Source organism: Neomonachus schauinslandi, chromosome 4 (genome assembly GCF_002201575.2).
Source record: "Neomonachus schauinslandi chromosome 4, ASM220157v2, whole genome shotgun sequence".
In the NCBI taxonomy this organism is placed as follows: Eukaryota; Metazoa; Chordata; class Mammalia; order Carnivora; family Phocidae; genus Neomonachus; species Neomonachus schauinslandi.
In genome coordinates, this window is record NC_058406.1 from 150,371,933 (window position 1) to 150,390,844 (window position 18,912).

Genomic DNA, 18,912 nt, shown 5'->3' on the forward strand with positions numbered 1-18,912 from the left:
AAATGGGCAAAGAAGTAGTCAAACTCTCGCTCTTCACAGATGACATGACACTCTATGTGGAAAACCCAAATGACTCCACCCCAAAATTGCTAGAAGAACTCATACAGGATTTCAGCAAAGTGGCAGGATATAAAATCAATGCACAGAAATCAGTTGTATTTCTACACACTCACAATGAGACAGAAGAAAGAGAAATTAAGGAGTCAATCACATTTACAATTGCACCAAAAACCATAAGATGCCTAGGAAAAAACCTAACCAAAGAGGCAAAGGATCTGTACTCAGAAAACTACAGAACACTCATGAAAGAAATTGAGGAAGACAGAAACGGAAAAATGTTCCATGCTCATGGATTGGAAGAACAAATATTGTTAAAATGTCCATGCTACCTAGAGTAATCTATACATTCAATGCAGTCCCTATCAAAATACCATCAACTTTTTCACAGGGCTGAAAGAAATAATCCTAAAATTTGTATGGAACCAGAAAAGACCCCGAATAGCCAAAGGAATGTTGAAAAAGAAAAACCAAAGCTGGTCACATTACAATTCCAGACTTCAAGCTCTATTACAAAGCTGTAGTCATCAAGACAGCATGGCACAAAAACAGACACATAGATCAATGCAACAGAATAGAAAACCCAGAAATGGACCCTCAACTCTATGGTCAACTAATCTTCAACAAAGCAGGAAAGAATATCCAATGCAAAAAGGACAGTCTCTTCAAAATTGGTGGTGGGAAAATTAGACGGCCACATGCAGAAGAATGAAACTGGACTTTTCTTATACCATACACAAAAATAGACTCGAAATGGATGAGAGACCTAAACTGAGATAAGAATCCATCAAAATCCTAGAGGAAAACAAGGGCAGCAACCTCTATGACCTCAGCCGCAGCAACTTCTTGCTAGACCTGTCTCCAAAGGAAAGGGAAACAAAAGCAAAAATGAACTATTGGAACTTCATCAAGATAAAAAGTGTTTGCCAACAAAGGAAACAGTCAACAAAACCAAAAAACAACTAACAGAATGGGAGAAGATATTTGCAAATGACATTTCAGATAAAGGGCTAGCATCCAAAATCTATAAAAAACTTATCAAACTCAACACCCAAAGAACAAAAAATCCAATCAAGAAATGGGTAGAAGACATGAACAGACATTTCTCAAAAAAAGACATACAAATGGCCAACAGACACATGAAAAAATGCTCCACATCACTTGGCATCAGGGAAATACAAATCAAAACCACAATGAAATACCACTGCACACTAGTCAGAATGGCTAAAATTAACCACTCAGGAAACGAGAGATGTTGGTGAGGATGTGGAGAAAGGGGAACCCTCTTACATTGTTGGTGGGAACACAAGCTGGGGCTGCCACTCTGGAAAACAGAATGGAAATGCCTGAGAAAGTTGAAAATAGAACTACCTTAGCATCCAGTAAGTGCACTGCTAGGATTTACCCCAAAGATACAGATGTAGTGATACGAAGAGGCACCTACACCTCAATGTTTACAGAAGCAGTGTCCACAACAGCTAAACGATGGAAAGAGCCAAGATGTCCATCGACAGATGAATGGATAAAGAAGATGTGGTACGTGTGTGTGTGTGTGTATATATATATATACATATACACATTTCATTTTTTTGATGGCTGAGTAGTATTCCATCAGCCATCAAAAAAATGAAATCTTGCCATTTGCAATGATGTGGATGGGACTAGAGGGTATTATGCTAAGCGAAATAAGTCAGTCAGAGAAAGACAATTATTATATGATCTCACTCATATGTGGAATTTAAGAAACAAAACACAGGATCATAGGGGAAGAGAGGAAAAAATAAAATAAGATGAAATCAGAGAGGGAGAACCATAAGAGACTCTTAATCATAGGAAACAAACTGAGGGTTGCTGGAGGGGAGGGGAGTGAGGGCATGGGGTAAGTGGGTGATGGACATTAAGGAGGGCACATGATGTAATGAGCACTGAGTATAAGACTGATGAATCACTGACCTCTACCTCTGAAACTAATAATACATATGTTAATTAATTGAATTTAAATAAAAAATAAAAAATTTTGGGGGGCGCCTAGGTGGCTCAGTCGTTAAGCATCTGCCTTCAGCTCAGGTCATAATCCCAGGGTCCTGGGATCGAGCTCCGCATCAAGCTCCCTGCTCGGTGGGGAGCCTGCTTCTCCCTCTCCCACTCCCCCCGCCTTGTGTTCCCTCTCTCACCGTGTCTCTCTCTGTCAATTAAATAAATAAAATCGTTTAAAAAAAATTTTTTTTTAAAAGAAAGTATGATAAACTCAGTTAAAAAAAATCTTGAACTTTAAATTAATTGAATTGGACATTTAATTTAATCATTTGTCAAGTTCAGATCTAGTCACCTGAAAGGAATCTTTTCACCCAGATTTTTTAGAGAAGTATAAAAGCAAAAATCCCCAAATAGCGTTTTATACAGAGTAATTTATTATTTTAGTCTGTAAAATTCAGTGAACAGTCTTACCCTCCACCCTGTGACTTCTGCTATTGCCAATACCACTCTAAGAATTGTTAAGTAGAAAGCAGAAATGATCAGAATTTAACTTCTTAGTTATCACATTACTGTCACATTTATTTGTAATTAAGCATTTTATGCTAATCCTGAATTCATAGCTTGCTGTGATTAGCATACAAATGTAAGCCAATAATACATTCATAATTCTCTTTTTTTTTTAAAGATTTTATTTATTTATTTGACAGAGAGAGACACAGCGAGAGAGGGAACACCAGCAGGGGGAGTGGGAGAGGGAGAAGCAGGCTTCCTGCCGAGCAGGGAGCCCGATGTGGGACTCGATCCCAGGACCCTGGGATCATGACCTGAGCCGAAGGCAGTCGCTTAACCAACTGAGCCACCCAGGCGCCCCATAATTCTCTTTAAAGGCTTAAGTTAAACTGTCCATAAACTAATGAGTAATTTTTTAAAAATCATGCAATTTCAGTTGCCACAAACTTTTCTACAACTCATGCATTGCTGGAATAGAAATGATTCTTTTGTATTAGAGGAACTGTGAAGATCTGAAATAACCAAATGGTTAGTTAACATACAAAATCCTATAAAATAAAAAATAAAAGATGTTTACTTTAAAATTGAAGCTATTGTTTAATATTTTAAATTATGTGAAAAATAAATATGAAGAATTTCAAAAGAAATATATATATATATCATTCCAATTAATAGACAGATTGTGAAATTGGATTAAAAAGGCAAGATCCAACTACATGCTGTCTACAAAAAACTCACCTTAAATATAAAGACACACACAGGTTAAATAAAAGGCTGGAAAAATACATACCGTGTGAAACTAATCAAAACAAAGCTGTATTGATATCAGTCAAAGAAGACTATGGAAAAATTAATGTCAGCAGAGATAAAGAAGGATATTTCATAATGATAAAAGGGTCAATTTACCAGAAGACATAACAACCCTATACACATGTAAGAACCCTAAAACACAGCTTATAAAAATGGAACAAAAACTGAAAGAATTGAAAGGAGAAAAGGACAAATCCAAAATAATCATTGGCGATTTCAACACTCCTCTCTCAATAATTGATACAGTAAGTTTACAAAAAATCAGTAAGGATATAGAAGACAAACAATACTACCAACCAATTTAAGTTTTTTATTTCATATCTTTTATTTCTAGTTTCTTTATTTATACAATTTTTTTCAATAATTTCCATTGCTCTGGTAAATTCTCCTAACTCTTCACAGGTGTTGTTCACCTTTCACCAGATACTTTTAACATAGTAATCATTGTAACTTCAGAGTCTCTGTATCTGGATCATCTCTGGTTCTGGTTTGGTAGACTATTTCATCTTCTGACAAAGAATCATTTTCCTTGCTTTCGGAGGTATTGTATCATTTTCACTTGAATTCCAGACATCCCACCCCACCCCACCCCACCCCGACACACACACAAACACTGATACAGAATTACGTAGTCTAAGTGGCTCTGGGGGAACAAAAAAGGCACATATATGATACAGGAATTGTGTCCTAATATATAAAGAACTCTTATCAATAGTAAGACAAAAATCCAAAAATAAAAATGGTGAAAAATGTAAGCATTCACAAAAAATATACAAATGGCTAATAAGCACATTGTGTCATGAGGGAAATAAAAAATAAAACTACAGTAAGATACCACCACCCACAAAAATGGCTAAAATTAAAAAGACAATACCAAGTATTGGTAAGGAGGTAGAACAAGAGAATCTCTCATACACTGATATTGGAAAAGTTAAACAGTCACCTTAAAAAAAACAGATTAGCAGTTCTTCTAAACTTATAAGCACACACTTATACAATTCTACTTCTAGGTATTTACCTGAGAAAAATAAGAACAAATGTCCACCAAAGACCTGTACACAAATATTCATAGCAGCCTTATTCAAAACAACTAAAAACTGGAAAAAAAAATCCAAATATCCATCAACTAGTGGATGAATAAACAAACTATGGTAAATCCATACACTAGAATACTGAAAGGGTTCTATTCAAAGCCCCCTCCCCTGCCAAGCTTACAGACAAAACTCACAAGTGTCTGTACTTGGTCCTAAACGCTCTGTTTTTCCAGGTCATGGTGCCCCTCATTCTCAGGAAATAGACCACAACCACAAAACATACTCTTCTCTAGCTGGACCACAACCCACATCCCAGACAAACCATGAACAGAGCCCCCAAGAAACCTGTCACCTCGTGCTCTACCTGGCCAAGAGATGACCACCTCTTCACACACCCTCCCCCATTGGCACAGCTACAACCCTCTCACATCCTTAAAACTCCTTAAAAGGCCCAGCCTAATAGAAACTTGGGGACATCTCTCATGATGTCTGGCCTCTCTCCCTTTGAGAGTGAATGAACTCTGTCCTGCTTGTTGCTCTGTGTTTTGTGCAATTCCTTGCTTCCCACATCACTGGCCACCCTAACAAATACTCTGCAATAAACCTAACTACTACATTCAAGATCCTAAACAAATCTCAAAATGATTATTGTTGAGCCCCCCCCCCAAAAAAGAGTTAATTTTATTCTATGTAAATTACATCTCAATAACAATTACCAAAAAAAAAAAAATTATCTAAATGTAGTTGTAAGGAGGGACGCCTGGGTGGCTCAGTTGGTTAAGTGTCTGCCTTAGGCTCAGGCCATGATCCCAGGGTCTTGGGATCGAGTCCTACATAGGGCTCCTTGATCAGCAGGGAACCCTCTCCCTCTGCCTGCCGTTCTCCCTGCATGTGCTCTCTCTCTGACAAATAAATAAATAAAATCTTTAAGTGAAGAGGTAGAGACAACAATTATGGATCACCCTCCACTTGAAGTTTCTGGAAAGGATAAGTGACTGGAGACATGAGTTTGAGAAAGAAGATAAAGGATGGGCAGACTTAAACAGTAGATTAATGGTTATGGGAGCTCTTATATATTGACTTCTATTTGCTTTAGGAAGTCAGAGGGATAGTCATCTGAGTGAGGAAGTTAAAATCTGAGATTTGAGAATATAGGACTATATTTGAAACAGCCAGAGTGGAGAACAAACACAAAACAAAACAGAACACCTCATAAAGTTTAAAAGGATGTCTAGATAGCACTGCAGGCCTTGTTGAGGCCTAGTGAAAGAACCATCTTTGAGGTTTCGTATTTTCTTCAGCACTGCTCAGAAGTCTTAAAGTGTGTAAGGAAAAAAAGCACACAGTGGAATCTGGCATTTTGCCAGACACATGCTACAGAAGAACAATGGGACAAAGGAATTAAAGATATTGGCGAAAGAATGGCTAAGACATGGATGTGGTAAGAAAGAAAGAAAAATAGGAAGGGGCTAATGAGCAGGGGGAAAGAGCAAAGTAGGTACTATGAACCAAAGACTATATACATATCCCTACCAGAAAGAGTCAGTCTCTTAAATTTTCAAAAATATTCACTACTATGCCTCAGAAAGCAAAGGTGCTTCATGTCCTTCATGGCTAAGTAAGCACAAGCAACTCACAATGAGCCATCCACATGATATAGTTAGGGAGACATGCTTATACTAACAAATCTTTTTAATACTAAACCAAAAGGTAATCTAACCACTACATACTTCTTCAGAAGTTACAAAAGTTTTCTCCAAAGCAGGCTCATAATCTGGCTCACTTTAAACAAACAAGTCATAGGTCCTCCAAGGGAATCCAGTAAACACTAAGAATTTTCTATTACTTCACAGATCTTATTTTCTCAACATGTTGAACAACGGAAATGTTACTAATGTAACTGAGGCAAAAAGATGGTCTCTGGGGTGTCTGTCAAGTGAAAACACATGATTTCTTTTGGTAAACAATTCCTGTTTTATGTCATTTGTCTTTATTTCCTCTTTCCCTTTCTGCTGTTTTAAATGAAAACTAATCATTTCAATTATGGTTTAATTTTAAATAATTTTTATATTGTCGGCTTTGAAAACCCTTACAGCTAAAAAAAACTTCATAATTAAAAGCCAATTTAAAATACATATATACATACACACACATTTTCCTATTTTATTGCCTTGGCAAACACAATACAATGAGCATAATTTCATCTATACTTGACATACTGCTGTTTTCAACACCCTGGAATTTCATCATAACTTTATGTTTGTAACCAGAGGTCCAAAAAATTCTTAACTAGTGCCTTTAGAACATACACTCTCCCAGGTGCTAGGGAATTCCGTGAAGAACAAGTAATGCACAAGATATTTCTCTTATAGAACTGGATAGATAGGGCTTATTACATACTTAAGCAGACATACCACAGAACTGTCTTATTAAAACAAGTAAGTGGCAGTCATTTCTGGGCGGCATGGGACAGAGTGGTCAACGGCCTGCGGAGCAACATGCCTAAGCTTTATTTGTGACTGCTGTGGCACATACCTCAACCATGACTCTCCAGCTATGAGAAAGACACACCGCAGCGGCGGGAAACACAAAGATAACGTGAAAGACTATTGTCAGAAATGGATGCAAGAGCAGACTCAGAGCCTGATCGACAAAACAACCCCCACATTTCAACAAGGAAAAATACCTCTGCTCCTCCTCCTGCAGGGGCAATGATCCTGCCTCCCCCCAGTCTCCCAGGTCCTCCTCGCCCTGGTATGATGCCAGCACCCCATATGGGAGGCCCTCCTCCTCCTGGGATGATGCCAGTGGGACCTGCTCCTGGAATGAGGTCGTCTATAGGAGGCCACATGCCAATGACGCCTGGGCTCCCAATGATGAGACCTCCTGCCTAATCCATGATGCCCACTTGGCCAGGAATGACTCGACCACACAGATAAGGCGATATGGGAACCTCTTTATATCCATTTTATATTACTTGTTCTACTTCGCCAGGAGACTATGGTGCTGAGACTCTGGGTGTTTTTGAACAACATGACAAGGAAAACTTGCTCCCCCTTCCTATCAAAGAGAGAACAGGTTTTGCAGGGGAATAATGACCCAAAAAAATCAATTTTCCTTTGTACTGTGAAATGTGAAAATAAAACTGTCAACTGTTTTAGTTAAAAAACAAACAAGTAAGTGGCTAATACTGTCTTTTCCTTTCCCGTCATTTGACCTTCTATCTCATAAAGCAGGAGAGAACAATCTATTATACTGCCATTGCTAATACCATGAGGAAAAGCAGTCTTCTCCCACATTGTTTTCAGATATTAGAATTTTTTTTTTTTTTAGCTACAACCAACTTCTCCAGTAATTCAGTATTTAAATGCCCACTTCAACCTTACCCTCATCCACAAGCTTGTTTATCTCACTTTCGTATTTCCTGTTCAGTGTAAGAATTTCTGTTAATATTTTTTCCAAGGTCCCAATATAATTGGGAGGGTGGAGGAATCATTCTATATTGACTAATCTCAGTTTTCTCCAAATTCTCCTCGATATTTTATCATTCAAGAATAAGTTACAATTGGGGCACCTGGGTGGCTCAGTCGTTAAGCGTCTGCCTTCGGCTCAGGTCATGATCCCAGGGTCCTGGGATCGAGCCCCGCCTCTGGCTCCCTGCTCTGCGGGAAGCCTGTTGCCCCCTCTCCCCCTCCCCCTGCTTGTGTTCCCTCTCTCGCTGTGTCTCTCTGTCAAATAAATAAAATCTTTAAAAAAAAAAATAAGTTACAATTAAAATTACACCTCAAATAAGGATATTATGGTGATATACTGTTTAATATTCTTATCTTTTAGAGATGCATACTGAAATAGTTAAGAAGGCTATGGGGGCGCCTGGGTGGCTCAGTTGGTTAAGCGTCCGACTCTTGATTTCGGCTCAAGTCACGATCTCAGGGGTCATGGGACTGAGCCCCATTTGGGGCTCTGTGCTCAGTGCAGATCATGCTTGTCCCTCTCCCGCTGCTCCTCCCCAACACCTGCTCGCACGCTAATAAATAAATAAATAAAATCTTAAAAAAAAAAAAGAACGCTATGATATGATATCTGGGATTACTCCAAAATATTAAAGGGTGGGGGATGTGTATGGAAATATAAATTATGTAAGATTGGCCAGATGTATTAAATTGTTCAAATTGGGTGATGGGTACACAGAGGTTTATTCTCTCTTCTTTACAAAACTGCTTCAAGTTTTCCATAATAAAAAAAAAATTTAAGAGTAAATGGTAGGAATTAAATGAACTGCAACTGGTCTAGGAAAGAAAAAATGTATATTCACTGTAAATTATAACAAAATACAGAAGTAAATTAAATGCCTAAACATATATTATAGAACATCTATTCATGAGATTATCAAGTAGCCACTAAAAATCATCCTGTAGAAAATTCACTGACATAAAACAAGTGAATATATTGCTAAAAGAAAAAAAGGGCAGGTTACAAAATAATGTGCACAGAATTAAATCATTCTCATGTTTTCTTTTAAGCATTGGTGTATTTGCATATGTACATGCACACAAACACACTGGCACCAAACTACTAGTAGACTTTGTTTTGTTCACTGCTATATCCCCAGCACCAAAAACTGTGCCCAGGACATAAGAGGAATTCAAATATTCGTTGCAGGTAAATATTTTAGGATTCCAAGCACCAAGGTTTGATTTGAGGGGTGACTCTATCTTATGCTTTTGTTCCATAAGGTTTCTAAAATAAACATTCATTTTTTTATATAATTGGGGGAAATTTTTAAAAATTGTATAAGAAAATTAAAATTTTTCTGCATGACTCAATAATTGTTTCATGAAATGCATTTTATAAAATCATTTTATACACTGAAAAGAAAGGCCTCTTTATAGGCTGAATTAATAAACTGACCAAGGCAATCAGAACTAGTAAAATCAGTATCTGTTAATCAGTCTTATTCTTGTGAGTGAGTTTTGCAACTGCTTAGGAAATACTATCTTTACAAAAACTAAACTTTCTTTTTTTTTTTTTCCTTAAGATTTATTTATTTATTGGGATGTCTGGGTGGCTCAGTGGGTTGGGCATCTGTCTTAGGCTCAGGTCATGATCCCAAGGTCCTGGAATCGAGTCCCGCACCAGGCTCCCTGCTCAGCAGGCGGCCTGCTTCTCCCTCTGCCTGCCACTCTCCATTTGTGCTCACTCTCTCTCTCTCTCTCTGTCAAATAAATAAATAAAATCTTTTCAAAAAATTTATTTATTTGACAGAGAGAGAGAGAGATAGCACAAGAGGGAGGGGAAAAAGGGGAAGGGAGAAAGAATCTCAAGCAGACTCAGTACTCAGTGCGGAGCCTGACGTGGGGCTCAACCTCACAACCCTGAAATCACGACCTGAGCTGAAAGCAAGAGTTGGTCAGTCGCTTAACCAATTGAGTGACCCAGGCATCCCCAAAAACTAGTATTTTTTAAAATGCATCTTCAACATGGGTACAAAAACTGACCAAACTGTATTTAAAAATTCATCCATTTATATTCATTTAATATACACTTACTGAATTTGTAGACATTAAGCTACATGCTGGGGTAATGCAAAGAAAGTTAAAATACAGCCCTTGAAAACCCCAAACTCCTAATACAGTAGGAAAGACAAATACATAAGAGCTAAACGAAATGTAATAATAAAGGTTGTTAACATTTATTAGGGCTTTTATTGGCCTTGTGCTGGGCACTTAATAAGCATTTTCTCATTTAATCTCTGTAACAACTTTTTTGGTAGCTACTAAAATATTCTCAGTTTTTAAGTAAGGAAACTAAGGGTTAAGTGACTTCCCCAGCTGCCTGGTCAATAAATAGCAAAACAAAATCAAAACCAAGGTCTGTCCAAGATATGGTTATGGAGCCTTCTCACTGTTAGGAAGCTAGCAAATACCAAAGCACACTCATTAATTTCCATCTATTACTACATCAAGTATCATACATCAGTCTCATATTTAAGGGGGATATTCTTTTGTAAGTGTTCCCAAGAATTTCTCATCTTCTAATCAATTAGTTATTTCTACTCTGAAATGTACTATTATAGACACTAAACTACGACCTCCTAGAACAGGACTTAGCAGCTGCTTTGTTTCTCCCAAAGCTATACTATGCGCTCAAGAGATTAAACAGATAAACTTTTAGCTTGCTGTATGCTTCTTAAATTCAAATCACCATACCATATTATATGAGATGATATATGGTCTAGGCAAATAGCAATTTAAATTACGTTTTAGGAAATGTGGTATGGGGAGCCAAAGAGATGAAGTTCTGAACTACATTATGGTGATTATGGTAATGGTGGAATACTGCAAACTGTGTAAGATAAACATACTCTTCCTCCAGAGATTTCTTCCCAATCTTCTAAATGTCCTACAAGCCAAATTCCACAATGGCGAAGAGAACTAAACAACTGTAAAACTAGGGCATGGTTTTGTCTCTTGCCACCCAGAAATGTGGTCACAAGGATCTGGGCTTAAAAAGTTAACAGTCGAAATGACAGGAAAGAACAAATTCAAGAGAAATTCTGAAAGAACCATCATTTCTAACTGCATACAAGATAAAAAGATGAAAGAGGATCTAACTGATCCTCTCAATCCCCTGATTTCCATAACCTCCACTCTAGCCACAGTGGGCTATTCCTTGAAGGTCCTGAATTTTCACATCATACGTTTTTCAAAAATCACATAATCACTGTACTATAAAGGGCAGATATTGTAGAGTTATTTGTACATGATGCAAGATATAGAGGTAATATTTCTATATGTCCATTCTCTCTTACCTGATCTTGTCAGTTAACCACTTCTTTAAAGATACACTCAAAAAAGTCTTCTCTGGGACGTCTGAGATAACCTTCTGTCCTCTACCACCATCCCTACCCACCTACCCACCCAAACACAAAGAACTAATCCCGTTGTCAACTATCGTCCCATAGCACTTAGCACACTGAGTGTCCTTGCATTATTTATTTACTGTATGAGCTTATCACTACAGCTAAAATGGGAATTCCATGAAGATATGGATCATGTCTCATCTAGCCTCATATCTGCAGAATCTCACACACTACTGTTTAGTAAACTTTTCTTCAATAAATAAATGAATAAACAAATGAAAAAAAATTTTCTAACTACTAGAGACCTTATGGAACTTCAAAATGCCAGTCACTCACACAGTGCCCTTAAGGAGAAAAACCTATCTTCCTGTATAAGTTGTTACGGTTCATCACATGCTATTTCAAATTAAATCAGCTTTACCATCCCGGCAATAAAAAGTAAATATAGCTAGACGTTGATCCAGAGGCCAAAAGCATCCATACAAGGGCTGAAATGGCCAACAGGGATGTTCCAGATTTCATGGTTGCAAAATGGCCCAATTAACCTTAGGTTTCAGAAAGTGTAAATGCTATGTGAACAAAGATGACAAAGGTCATGGGAGCTCATGTCATTTTTCCAAGTGACTCTAAGCTGCTACTTCCTTTATTAATGGAGCCAATTCCACAAGCCAGGATTAGAGACACTGAAGCTCATATGGAACAAGCAGCTGACTAGGCACCTTCCCATGCTACCCCATGCACATTTCCTGAGTTATCCTTGCACTAAAATTCTATTACTGAAGATAATCTGTATCTCTCTTCCTTTTGGTCTTAGAGGACATAAGGAACAGAGTAACTAACACAGGAAACCAAGCAGAAGGAAAACACACACACCAAATGCAAACTGGCAAAAGAGTGACATCACTAACCAGTAGAGAGGTTAGATGGAAGACAGGAATTCTGTTTTGAACATATTGCTTTTGAGGAGACAGCAAAGTAGTCAAATGTTATTTAGTAGATTGAAAATACTGAATAAGACTGAACACAGAAGACTGATTCTCAAAAGTATGTATTTATGGGTCATTTCAATCAAAGTTGAAGCCGTAAGAGTGGATAAACTCACCAAGGAAATAACTACATAAAAAGAGGAGGAAGATAGGACACAGAAAAATGCAAGGTCAGTGTCAATTATGAATTGGAAAGAAGAGCACATAAAACAGAGAAACAGAAGCAAGAGAAAAATCAGAAGGCCAGAGAAAAAGAAAACTTGAAGAAACAGAGATAGAGGGGCGCCTGGGTGGCTCAGTCTGTTAAGCGTCTGTCTTCGCTCAGGTCATGATCCTAGAGTTCCCAGATCAAGCAGAGTCTGGGCTCCCTGCTCAGTGAGGAGTCTGCTTCTGCCTCCCCTCCCCATCCCCCACTCCTGCTCTCTCCCTCACTCTCTCAAATAAATAAGATCTTTAAAAAAAAAAAAAAAAAAAACAGAAAAAGATATAAGAGGGATAAGAACAGAAAAAAGGTTTCTGATCTCCTCAAGCAATGTCTAAAAACCTGTTACCTTAAAGCAGTTTTGTTAGATAGACAAGGCCTGAGCATGTTTCAACAGAATGAAGTCTTACAAATAGAGATTTTAAAGATTCTAGAATCGGGGAACAAAAATGTGACTATAGGAATAAAGTTATAAAAGTATAAGAAGGGACGTGTTCAAAAGTTACATGAAAGTTAGGGGCGCCTGGGTGGCTCAGTTGGTTAAGCGACTGCCTTCGGCTCAGGTCATGATCCTGGAGTCCCGGGATCGAGTCCCACATCGGGCTCCCTGCTCGGCGGGGGGGTCTGCTTCTCCCTCTGACCCTCTTCCCTCTCGTGCTCTCTGTCTCTCATTCTCTCTCTCAAATAAATAAATAAAAAATTTAAAAAAAAAAAATAAGTTACATGAAAGTTAGAAAGAGAGGAAATTGCCTTCTACAATACAAGCAAAAATTATGTAGGAACTATAATCAAATGAAATTAAGATGAACTACTATAAGGTAGTTCTTCTGTCTGCCAGTCATAGAATTTCAACCTTCTCTACAAAATAGATGAAGTCTTCTGTGTAATATTACGTGAAAATATAAGGGTTAAGACAAAAAAAGAAAGTGCAAATTTAGGGGACTGGAGCTCTGAAGCTAGTCAGGAGTTAACAGCTTTTTCTGAAAGTCTGTTAACACCAAACTAGCTCCATGCAAGAAACAGGCCAGTCATAAAAGACTTAAGAAAAAAAAAAAACGAAAGGACTATATTTAATCCTCTTCCTTTCCTTTCTCTGTTTCCAGCTTTGGAGCAGCAGTTACAAGTTTGTAGACAGGCTGTAACTTCTGCTAAGGACGTCTCTTTAGCTTTGAAGAGAATGAATGAAAGACACTTCAGAAGAAGGCACAGCCAGCTGTTTATAATGGACTAAAAGTTCACTTTGTTTTGTTTTTCTAGTTGCGGTAAAATATACATAACATAGAATTTATTATTTTAACTATTTTTAACTATTTATTTTATTTAACTATTTTTAAACTTTTTTAACCATTAATTTTTTTATTTTATAACTTTTTTAACTATTTTTTAACTACTTACTATTTTATTTTTTACTTACTATTTTAACTATGTTTTTAAAGATTTTATTTAGTTACTTATTTGAGAGAGAGAGAGTGTACAAGTGGGGGTACTGGAGAGGGAAAGCAAGAATCTCAAGCTGACTCCACAGTGGGCAAGCGCAGCCTCAATCTCACGACACTGAGATCATGACCTGAGTTGAAACCAAGAGTCAGACGCTTACCCGCCTGAGCCACCCAGGCACCCCTTACTATTTTAATTATTTTTAAGTGTACACTTAAGTGGCATTAAGTACATTCATACTGTTATGCAACCATCACCACTATCCATCTCCAGTTTTCATTATCCCAAACTAAAACTCTTAATCCATTCAACAACTTGACATTTTCCCCTGCCCTCGTCCCACTAACCACCATTCTACTTTCTGTCTTGATGAACTTGGCTACTCTAGGTACCTCATGTAAGTGGAATCATACAGTATGTGTGTCTTGTGGCTGGCTTCTTTCAGTTAGCATGTTTTTAAGATTCATCCATGTTGTATGTAGCATGTATTACAATTTCCTTCCTTTCAAAGTTGAATAACATACCAGAATGTATATACCACATTTTGCTTATCCATTCATCTATCAGTGGACACTTGGGTTACTTCTACCTTTTAGCTATTGTGAATAATGCTGAAAATAAACTCTGGTGCACAGACATCTCTTTGAGTCCCTGCCTTCAATTCTTTTGGATATATACCTAGAAGTAGAATTCCTGGATCATATGGTAATTGTATGTTTCATTTCTTACAGAACCATCACACTGTTTTCCACAGTGACTGCACTATTTTACATTCCAATGTACAAGTATTCCAATTGCTACACATCCTAGACAATACTTATTTTCTGGCTTTAAAGGAAAAGAAGCTGAGACAACACCTATTTTCGGGAAATAGATATAAATATAGATACAGATACAGTTACAGATATATAGATAAAATAGCCATCCTAAACAGTATGACATGATCTCATTGTGGTTTTGATTTGCATTTCCCTAATGAGGAGTAATGTTGAGCTTCTTTTCACAGATTTACTGTCTATATGGAGAAATTTTGTCTATTTGGAGAAATGTCTATTCAAGTCCTTTGCCCATTTTTTACTTGGGATGTGTGTTTTGGCCAAAGACTTTTAAAGAGAGACATAAATGAAGGCTTTCTACATTGCTACTCCTAGCTCCCTAGTCAGGAATAATTAGGATATGCCTTCTAGATCTCTTGGGAAACTAATCATGGAGAGGAGGTCTGGTCAGAGTGCAAATCTGGCAGAAGAAAAGAACTTCCAACTCTGCAAGAACAGAGGTTCCTTCCTTTTAAAGGTCCTTCCACCTCATTTCAACTCTGTCATTTTCAATGTGTTTTTCTTTCATGCCAAATTTCCCTGTATTTTAGTAATCACACTACTGGTAGCTATTTAGTAAGTCAGAACTTTTATTAACATACGGTTACTGATGCCATATGCTAAGCACAATGTTGCATCTTACATGCAGTATCTCATTTAAATTTAAGTTCTCGGAGCACCTGGGTGGCTCAGTCGGTTAAGCGTCTGCTTTCAGCTCAGGTCATGATCCCAGGGTCCCTGCTGAGTGGGGAGTCTGCTTCTCCCTCTTCCTCTGTCCTTCCCCCCCGCCAGCTTGTGCACTCTCTCTCTCTCTCTCAAATAAATAAAACCTTTAAAAAAAAAACAAAATTTAAGGCATGCCTGGATGGCGCAGTCGGTTAAGCATCCAACTCAGTTTTAGCTCAGGTCATGCTCTCAGGGTCATGAGACTGAGTGCCGCATAAGGCTCTGTGCTTACTGTGGAGTCTGCTTAAGACTCTCTCTCCCTCTCCCTCTGTCACCCCCCCCGCCCCACACGCTCTCTTTCTCTCTCCCTCTCTCTAAAATAAAGAAATCTTTAAATAAGTAAAATAAATAAAATTAAATTAAGTTCTCCTCTTCCACCCTAGTGGTTTCATCTTCAATACTGTTAGAAAAGTAAAACATCTTTAAAACACATGAAAGGTTTTCATTCTTCAGTCTTCCAACATTCCATTAATCAAGCAATGTCAGTCTCAATATTAGCCTTAAAGAATATTTTTTTTTAAGATTTTATTTATTTGACAGAGAGAGAAAGAGCGAGCACGTGCAAGAGAGCACAAGCAGGGGGGCTGTAGAGGGAGAGGGAGAAGCTGACTCCCCACTGAGCAGGGAGCCTGATGCAGGGCTCGATCCCAGGACCCTGGAATCATGACCTGAACGGTAGGCAGACACTTAACTGACTGAGCCACCCAGGTGCCCCTTAATTAATATATTCTAAATTATACAACAATGACTCTGTCTTGAATCCACAAAATCAAACATCTTTTCTACTTCATCCACAGAAAGTACATTTTACCTCAAACTAATAAAATTCAAGGATCATTTTTTTCTGCTCCCTTTTGCTTTGTAAAGGCCAAACATTTTGTGAATATTTAGATGTTTAGCTCTAAAGTAATACAACTGATTTTTTTTTTTTAACTCAACTAGAACATATGTATCCAAGTGAAAGCTGTCCTTTTATCTCTTTGGAAAGCTATGTGTTTCTTCAGAAGATGTTGACAGTGACAGATGCATTTCTGAAACACTTTAGAAAATGTCTTCAGAGACAAATGGTTTACAATCACCACTTCTTCTAATCTTCACAAAACCCAAAGAAAGGTACTATTACCTCCATTTTGCAAGTGAGTACACGGAGACTTAGAAAAGTTAACTTGCCCACCACTGCACTGAGTAAATGGCAGAGGTAAGACAAGAACCAAAGTCTATCTGACTCTAAAGCTCTGGCTTTTAATTGTTTTGCTGTAAGTATCACTGTCTCAATAGTAAAATAGATGTGATTTGATGATCTCATAGAGTATTTACTTTTTATAAAACTGTTTTAAAATTTATGAGGGTTTAGTTAATTACTGGCACTAGAATGAGATGAAATCCATCTAAGAAAACAGGTGCTCTACAATACATAGAAGACTTTTTAAAATTAAAGTCTTATTCTTCAGCTCTATCATACCATTTCCTCTCAAGTTGGGCTCTTTGCCCAAAAGTACTCTAAAATTATAATTTCCTGCCAAAGAGCTTTAAAGGAAAATAAGCTGAGATTTTTATCCTTCCTTCACCCTTTAGAGTCTTTCATTTTTGTTTTCTAAGAATCTTTTCACTTAACCTCAATTGGAAAGCGACAGGATTCCTTTTAATTTCTTGTAACTAACCTATTCAAAGTTAAGAAATGCTACAACATACTCCCTAGCTTTAAAGACATGTTACTGCATTCACTTTCTTAATAAAGTGAATTATCAAAAAAAAAAAAAAATCCAGAAAATGCAGACAACATAAAACAGCACATTTGAAAATGCTGACATATTCATTTCCTGCTAAATTAAAATTAAAAATAATCTTATAAGAAATATGCAAAGCTATAAATCTCATAACTTTTAATCCAGGTCCTTATAAAGATTTTTAAATACTCAATAACCATACCTAGATTTGGGAACTACAAAACAGAACAGAATCTTTAATTGATTAAAAATAAAAGAGGAAACTTGCCAAGGTCTACCCATGTACCTGCCATACAGAAAAATCTACCATAATTTGTGCCAAAGACACCACCTACACTTTAAAACTAGATTTACTCATATATTTTGTTCCTCACTTGTTTCCCTACATCTCAAAATTTGAAGATAAAATATGAGGATTTAGTCTCTGTACGCTCACAACTCCTCATTTCCATCCCTAGAATACTAGAATTGGATTAATCCCAAACATAAATACATCAATTAAAGGTATACCTACATTAATAAAAGTGTAATTTCAGGGAGACTTTAAACTGAAAATATTACCTTGTGTATCATTCAATGAGTTCTGTACTCTGACTTCTGCTTAATTTGTATAGGCTTTCATAAATAGAGATGGGGGCTGTGGAGACTGGCTGAGTTCAGCTATTTGCACAGATGGACACTATTTTGCTTGGTTTCTCAGTACAGTTTTATTACACAGCAACAGCACATATGAAGCGACCTCTCAGTATTTCCCTGTGGTTCTTTGTAAGCAAATTAGGAGGATTACGACGCTTTATGAAAATATTTTTGCTTTTTTAAATTGGGAGTATTTTTACCTGTTTGGTTTTGGTTTTTTTAGAAATAAAAATAAAATTTTTAAATCTCAACTGTATCTAATAGAAAAAAATGTGATCATTACGTGAAAGATAAATAGTCTAAATATTTAACCCATACAAATTACAAATAAACAACTATAAGTGTAATGTTACTGTATTTGCACAGGAATAACTCCAAGTCACTTTGGTAACAATACCATGAGTCCTCAAAATCTAAGTAATATTCCAAAATGACAGAAATTTTTTTAGCTTGGGAATTCCAGGGGCTTAAGGTAAAATCCTGTTCCTTTTCTGATGCAAAAACTTTGGTTATTTTCATATTAAAACTTAGAAACTCAGGGAAGTTTGGAATAATTTTTTTTCCCCTTCACTGCATATAATGTTCCTCCTCTTAAGTCAAAAGATCATTTCAAGATGTACTATGAACCCAGAAGAGAAAAAGACCTCTGGTAAGCAAAAACTGACACAAAGAGCATGTACTTTACTTTCGGAAAGGAATAGCTACTGTCAGGTCAGGTAATTATTTCTAAGATAAGTAGCAGTTTAGAAAAGGACACAGTAACGAGAATGACAGAAAACAGTAAAAGACAAGACTAGGTTTAGGGAAAAAACAGCCAATGTATACAGCAACAGAGCTTCAAACACATCAAAAAGCACACCTGACTGTTTCTGTGAACAAAAACTATGAACAGTTCAATGAACTGTTTCTATGACTATTTTCATGAACAAGAAAAGCAAGATCATTTGCTTTCCTTATCAGTTTCAGAAGACTGGGTCAAGTGCCTTCATTTTGGAATGATTTCCATCAAAACTGGTTGTATAAAAGTGTTTGTAAAGTATTTTTAAAATATGCTTAAAGTGGTTTACTTCATTTATTTGGAAAATGCATTACATGGTATACCATACTTCCCAATGATGCTAAATATAAAGTTA

At 37.1% G+C, this 18,912-nt stretch overlaps 1 protein-coding gene and 1 pseudogene across 1 annotated transcript in view; one reads left to right on the forward strand and one right to left on the reverse strand.

Annotated features, from left to right (window-relative positions):
* Positions 1-18,912, reverse strand: part of STK3 (serine/threonine kinase 3) — a 275,048-nt gene that overhangs the window by 243,965 nt on the left and 12,171 nt on the right. The window lies entirely within an intron of this gene.
* On the forward strand, positions 6,887-7,327 carry LOC110579146 (annotated as a pseudogene).